We start from the raw sequence: 6,419 nt of genomic DNA, 5'->3' as shown, positions 1-6,419 counted from the left end.
TTTCTCACCAATAGATAATAAAGGGCTCTCACCAATAGATAATAAAGGGCTCTCACCAATAGATAATAAAGGGCTCTCACAAATAGATAATAAAGGGCTCTCACCAATAGATAATAAAGGGCTCTCACCAATAGATAATAAAGGGCTCTCACAAATAGATAATAAAGGGCTCTCACCAATAGATAATAAAGGGCTCTCACCAATAGATAATAAAGGGCTCTCACCAATAGATAATAAAGTGCTCTCACAAACAGATAATAAAGGGCTCTCACCAACAGATTATAAAGGGGTCTCACCAATAGATAATAAGGGTCTCACCAATAGATAATAAAGGGCTCTCACAAATAGATAATAAAGAGCTCTCACCAACAGATAATAAAGTGTTCTTACAAATAGATAATAAAAGGCTCTCAGCAATAGATAATGAAGGGCTCTCACCAATAGATAATAAAGGGCTCTCACCAATAGATAATAAAATGCTCTCACAAATAGATAATAAGCGCCTGTCACCAATAGATTATAAAGGGCTCTCACCAATAGATAACAAAAGTCTGTCACTAATAGATAATAAAGGGCTCTCACCAATAGATAATAAAGGGCTCTCACCAATAGATAATAAAGGGCTCTCACAAATAGATAATAAAGGGCTCTCACCAATAGATAATAAAGGGCTCTCACCAATAGATAATAAAGGTCTCTCACCAACAGATAATAAAGGGCTCTCACCAATAGATAATAAAGGGTCTCATCAATAGATAATAAAGGGCTCTCATCAATAGATAATAAAGGGCTCTCACCAATAGATAATAAAGGGCTCTCACCAATAGATAATAAAGGGCTCTCACCAATAGATAATAAAGGGCTCTCACCAATAGATAATAAAGAGCTCTCACCAACAGATAATAAAGAGCTCTCCACAACAGATAATAAAGGGCTCTCACCAATAGATAATAAAGAGTCTCACCAATAGATAATAAAGGGTTCTCACCAATAGATAACAAAGGGTTCTCACCAATAGATAATAAAGGGCTCTCACCAATAGATAATAAAGGTTCTCAACAATAGATAATTAAGGGCTCTCACAAATAGATAATAAAGGGCTAGATAATAAAATGCTGTCACCAATAGATAATAAAGGGCTCTCACCAATAGATAATAAAGGAGTCTCACTAACAGATAATAAAGGGTCTCACCAATAGATAATAAAGGGCTCTCACAAATAGATAATAAAGGGCTCCAACCAATAGATAATAAAGGGCTCTCACCAATAGATAATAAAGGGCTCTCACCAATAGATAATAAAGGGTCTCACCAATAGATAATAAAGGGCTCTCACCAATAGATAATAAAGGGCTCTCACCAATAGATAATAAAAGGCTCTCACCAATAGATAATAAAGGGCTCTCACCAATAGATAATAAAGGGTCTCACCAATAGATAATAAAGGGCTCTCACAAATAGATAATAAAGGGCTCTCACCAATAGATAATAAAGGGCTCTCACCAATAGATAATAAAGGGCTCTCACCAATAGATAATAAAGGGCTCTCACCAATAGATAATAAAGGGCTCTCACCAATAGATAATAAAGGGCTCTCACAAATAGATAATAAAGGGCTCTCACCAATAGATAATAAAGGGTCTCACCAATAGATAATAAAAGGCTCTCACCAATAGATAATAAAGGGCTCTCACCAATAGATAATAAAGGGCTCTCACAAATAGATAATAAAGGGTTCTCACCAATAGATAATAAAGGGCTCTCACCAATAGATAATAAAGGTTCTCAACAATAGATAATTAAAGGCTCTCACAAATAGATAATAAAGGGCTAGATAATAAAATGCTGTCACCAATAGATAATAAAGGGCTATCACCAATAGATAATAAAGGAGTCTCACTAACAGATAATAAAGGGTCTCACCAATAGATAACAAAGGGCTCTCACAAATAGATAATAAAGGGCTCCAACCAATAGATAATAAAGGGCTCTCACCAATAGATAATAAAGGGCTCTCACCAATAGATAATAAAGGGTTTTACCAATAGATAAAAAGGGCTCTCACCAATAGATTATAAAGGGCTCTCACCAATAGATAATAAAAGGCTCTGACAAATAGATAATAAAGGGCTCTCACCAATAGATTATAAAGGGCACTCACCAACAGATAATAAAAGGCTCTCACCATTAGATAATAAAGGGCACTGACAAATAGATAATAAAGGGCTCTCACCAATAGATAATAAATGGCTCTCACCAATAGACTACAACATGCTCTCTCCAATAGATAATAAAGGCTCTCACCAATAGATAATAAAGTGCTCTCACAAATAGATAATAAAGGGCTCTCACCAATAGATAATAAAGGGCTCCCCCCAATAGAAAATAAAGGGCTCTCACCATTAGATAATAAAGTGCTCTTAGAAATAGATAATAAAGGGCTCTCACCAACAGATTATAAAGGGCTCTCACCAATAGATAATAAGGGTCTCACCAACAGATAATAAAGAGCTGTCACAAATAGATAATAAAGGGCTCTCACCAATAGATAATAATGTCTTCTCACAAATAGATAACAAAAGGCTCTCACCAATAGATAATAAAGGGCTTTCACAAATAGATAATAAAGGGCTCTCACCAATAGATAATAAAATACTCTCACAAATAGATAATAAAGGGCTCTCACTAATAGATTATAAAGGGCTCTCACCAATAGATAACAAAGTCTCTCACCAATAGATAATAAAGGGCTCTCACCAATAGATAATAAAGGGTCTCACCAAAAGATAATAAAGTGCTCTCACAAATAGATAATAAAGGGCTCTCACCAACAGATAATAAAGAGCTCTCACCAATACATAATAAAGGGTCTCACAAATAGATAATAAAGGGCTCTCACCAATAGATATTAACGGGCTCTCACCAATAGATAATAAATGGTTCTCACCAATAGATAATAAAGGGCTCTCGCAAATAGATAATAAAGTGCTCTCACCAATAGATATTAACGGGCTCTCACCAATAGATAATAAAGGTTCTCACCAATAGATAATAACGGGGTCTCAATAATAGATAATAAAGGGCTCTCACCAATAGATAATAAAGGGTCTCACTAATGGATAATAAAGGGTTTCACGAATAGATAATAATGGGTCTCACCAATAGATAACAAAGGGCTCTCGCCAATAGATAATAAAGGGTCTCATCTATAGATAAAAAAGGGCTCTTACAAATAGATAATAAGGGGTCTCACCAATAGATAATTAAGTGCTCTCACAAATAGATAATAAAGGGCTCTCACCACTAGATAATAAAGGGTTGTCACCACTAGATAATAACGGGCTCTCACCAATAGATAATAAAGGGCTCTCACCAATAGATAATAAAGGGCTCTCACCAATAGATAATACAGAGCTCTCACCAATAGATAATAAAGAGCTCTCACCAACAGATAATAAAGGGCTCTTACGTATAGATAATAAAGGGCTCTCACCAACAGATAATAAAGTGCTCTCACAAATAGATAATAAAGGGATCTCGCCAATAGATAATAAAGAGATCTCCCCAATAGATAATAAAGGGCTCTCACCAATAGATAATAAAGTGCTCTCACAAATAGATAATAAAGTGCTCTCACCAACAGATTATAAAGGGCTCCCTCCAAAAGATAATAATGGTTTCATCAATAGATAATAAAGGGCTCTCACCAATAGATAATACATTATTCTCACAAATAGATAATAAAAAGCTATCACCAACAGATAATAAAGGGCTTTCACAAATAGATAATAAAGGGCTCTCACCAATAGATAATAAAGGGCTCTCACCAATAGATAATAAAATGCTTTCACAAATAGATAATAAAGGGCTCTCACCAATAGATTATAAAGGGCTCTCACCAATAGATTATAAAGGGTTCTCACCAATAGATAATAAAGGGCTGTCATTAATAGATAATAAAGGGCTCTCACCAATAGATAATAAAGGGCTCTCACCAATAGATAATAAAATGCTTTCACAAATAGATAATAAAGGGCTCTCACCAATAGATTATAAAGGGCTCTCACCAATAGATTATAAAGGGCTCTCACAAATAGATAATAAAGGGTCTCACCAATAGATAATAAAGGGCTCTCACCAATAGATAATAAATGGCTCTCACCAATAGATAATACAGAGCTCTCACCAATAGATAATAAAAAGCTCTCACCTACAGATAATAAAGGGCTCTTACCTATAGATAATAAAGGGCTCTCACCAATAGATAATAAAAGGCTCTTACCAATAGATAACAAAGAGCTCTCACCAACAGATAATAAAGAGCTCTCCCCAACAGATAATAAAGGGTTCTCACCAATATATAATGAAGGGTCTCACCAATGGATAACAAAGGGTTCTCACCAAGAGATAACAAAGGGTTCTCACCAATAGATAATAAAGGGGTCTCACCAATAGATAATAAAGGGTCTCAACAATAGATAATAAATGGCTCTCACAAATAGATAATAAAGGGCTCTCACCAATAGATAATAATTTGGTGTCACCAATAGATAATAAAGGGCTCTCTCCAATAGATAATAAAGGGGTATCACCAATAGATAATAAAGGGTGTCACCAATAGATAATAAAGGGCTCTCACAAATAGATAATAAAGGGCTCTCAACAATAGATAATAATTTGGTGTCACCAATAGTTAATAAAGGGCTCTCTCCAATAGATAATAAAGGGGTATCACCAATAGATAATAAAGGGTCTCACCAATAGATAATAAAGGGCTCTCACCAATAGATAATAAAGGGCTCTCACAAAAAGATAATAATTTGGTGTGACCAATAGATAATAAAGGGCTCTCACCAATAGATAATAAAGGGCTCTCACAAATAGATAATAAAGGGGTCTCACCAATAGTTAATAAAGTGTTCTCAAAAATAGATAATAAAGTGCTCTCACCAATAGATAATAAAGGGCTCTCACCAATAGATAATAAAGGGTCTCACCAATAGATAAAAAAGGGCTCTCACTAATAGATTATAAAGGGCACTCACCAATAGATGATAAAAGGCTCTGACAAATAGATAATAAAGGGCTCTCACCAATAGATTATAAAGGGCACTCACCAATAGATAATAAAAGGCTCTCACCAATAGATAATAAAGGAATTTGACCAATAAATAATAAAGGGTCTCACCAATAGATAATAAAGGGCACTGACAAATAGATAATAAAGGGCTCTCACCAATAAATAATAAAGGGCTCTCACCAATAGACTACAAAGGGCTCTCTCCAATAGATAATAAAGGGTCTCACCGATAGATAATAAAGGGCTCTCACCAATAGATAATAAAGGGCTCTCACAAATAGGAAATAAAGGGCTCTCACCAATAGATAATAAAGGGCTCTCACCAATAGATAATAAAAGGCTCTCACCAATAGATTATAAAAGGCTCTCACCAATAGATAATAAAGGGCTCTGACAAATAGATAATAAAAGGCTCTCACCAACAGATAATAAATGGCTCTCACCAATAGACTACAACGGGCTCTCTCCAATAGATAATAAAGGGTCTCACCGATAGATAATAAAGGGCTCTCACAAATAGATAATAAAGGGCTCTCACCAACAGATTATAAAGGGCTCTCACCAATAGATAATAAGGGTCTCACCAATAGATAATAAAGGGCTCTCACAAATAGATAATAAAGTGTTCTCACAAATAGATAATAAAAGGCTCTCACCAATAGATAATAAAGGGCTTTCACAAATAGATAATAAAGGGCTCTCACCAATAGATAATAAAGGGCTCTCACCAATAGATAATAAAATGGTCTCACAAATAGATAATAAAGGGCTCTCACCAATAGATTATAAAGGGCTCTCGCCAAGAGATAACAAAGGGCTCTCTCCAATAGATAATAAAGGGCTCTCACCAATAGATTATAAAGGGCTCTCACCAAAAGATAATAAAGGGCGGTCACTAATAGATAATAAAGGGCTTTCACAAATTGATAATAAAGTGCTCTCCCAAATAGATAATACAGGGCTCTCACCAACCGATTATAAAGGGCTCTCACCAATACATTATAAAGGGCTCTCACCAATAGATAATAAAGGGCTCTCACCAATAGAAAATAAAGAGCTCTCACCAACAGACAATAAAGAGTTCTCCCTAACAAATAATAAAGGGCTCTCACCAATAGATAATAAAGAGTCTCACCAATAGATAATAAAGGGTTCTCACCAATAGATAACAAAGGGTTCTCACCTATAGATAATAAAGGGCTCTCACCAATAGATAATAAAGGTTCTCAACAATAGATAATTAAGGGCTCTCCCAAATAGATAATAAAGGGCTAGATAATAAAGGGCTGTTACCAATAGATAATAAGGGGCTCTCACCAATAGATAATAAAGGAGTCTC

The sequence above is a fragment of the Protopterus annectens genome, chromosome 1.part1 (assembly GCF_019279795.1).
Source record: "Protopterus annectens isolate FY-2018-M chromosome 1.part1, PAN1.0, whole genome shotgun sequence".
Classification (NCBI taxonomy): domain Eukaryota; kingdom Metazoa; phylum Chordata; order Ceratodontiformes; family Protopteridae; genus Protopterus; species Protopterus annectens.
The sequence above is the reverse complement of the archived record's forward strand: the minus strand, read 5'-3'. Positions refer to the sequence as shown.